The following is a 1,759-nucleotide window of genomic DNA, read 5'->3' as shown; positions in this document are numbered from 1 at the left end:
CAAGATATAACCACTCTCAATAGCCCAATAACAGCCAATGAAATACGAGATTATTTAAAAACCTACCGGCAATACCTGTGATCTAAGCTACTGCACTGCAGATGGTGGATGTTCAAGAAGAAGGGGATATTGAATGAAAGCAAGAGACAAGAAAAGGAATATTGTGGTAGGGTCCTGCTTCAAGGTTGTATATGAACTGGTATTGAACTCAGGCCTTTTCACTTGCCAGAGAAGCACTTATTCCACTGAGCCATCTCCCTGGCCCCTATATTTCAATTTTTAAATGTTTTTTATCATATCCTGTAGGGACTTAAAGTTCAACATATCAATACTTGATGAAAACTACCTGTTCCATGTCATGCCTAAGAAGTTTGGTATGCAGACAGATAGTGAGGTGCAGCTGAACAACCTAAGTTGCATGGTAATAACAAGAAGCTTGTCTTCTGGATGGTTAACAACCTAAGTTTGCAGACCAAATTAGAGAAAAAGGAAGGGTGCAAAGAAAGCCAACTCTTTAGCCCTAGACTTCCAAAGTCAATTAAGACTCAGGACATATGAGAACTTGTACTGTTACATCATGTAACTCGGTAGTGTCACAAATTTTCTGATCAAGGAGATTACGGGGCCAAAGAGGAAAGTGATTGATGATGTAGAGTGTGCCTAAGGAGAGTCACATGAAGAGAAAACATTCTCTCAGGCTTTCACAGAGAGCACATTGGATAAGCAATGGCCGTGACTCATCCACATGGCTGACACTGACAAAGGTTCTACAATCTGAGGTACAGGATTCAGGATAAGTCCTGAGGGGATTTCACTGACCTTATCAGACCTGAAAGCTAAAATTCTTTTTGCATAGGTCCTGCTTTACCTTGGTCTTAACCATCCAGCAGATAAGTATAAAAAAGAAATATAAGAAGTAAAGCCATGCTGTCATGTTGAGCTGCAGGGGATTCAGGTCAACGATTTCTGACATTGCCAGTCATGCAGAAGACCCAATACAATTATGGGCTACTGAACTCTTTTAGAATATTTTGCTGAATTTACACTCCTATAATATTTAAAAAACGGAACTTAACAAAAAAGGGGAAACAGATGAATGTCCATTTTGTATCTGTGTATTCAAAGTGGTTAGGATATTTATATACTTACATTCTCTTAATGAATAGAGGGATTTGTTATAATGTTGTTTGTAAATAGGATATCATGTCTGCATCTTGTACAGGGATTGACCACTAGGAAGAATGTATGCAACGTGTTAATTATTGAAACTGTCCTACCAATTTGATTTGAAACACTCTCGTTGCAATTTGTTTGTAAAATAAAAATTATGAAAAAAAAATAAATAAAGAGGAAGTCTCTCTAAAAAAAAAAAAAAAAACCTACCAGCAAAGAAAGCTCCAGGTCCGGATGCATTCACAGCTGAATTCTACAAGACATTTACAGAAGATGTAGTCCCTATAATCCTCAAAATCTTGCATGAAATTAAAAAGGAACCAATCCTCCGAAAATCATTTCTGGAGGCAAGTATTATACTGATACCTAAAAGAAGGAAAGATGTAACTAAGAAAGAGAACTACAGGCCTATCTCACTCATGAACATAAATGCCAAAATCCTCAATAAAATCTTACCAAATAGAATACAGCAAATCATCAAGAAGATCATACACCATGACCAAGTGGGATTCATCCCAGGGATGCAAGGATGGTTCAATATTCGAAAATCTATCAATGTAATACATTACGTCAATAGAGCGAAAAT

The sequence above is a fragment of the Octodon degus genome, unplaced genomic scaffold (genome assembly GCF_000260255.1).
Source record: "Octodon degus isolate 3935 unplaced genomic scaffold, OctDeg1.0 scaffold00073, whole genome shotgun sequence".
Lineage (NCBI taxonomy): Eukaryota > Metazoa > Chordata > Mammalia > Rodentia > Octodontidae > Octodon > Octodon degus.
Note: the sequence above shows the minus strand (reverse complement) of the source record.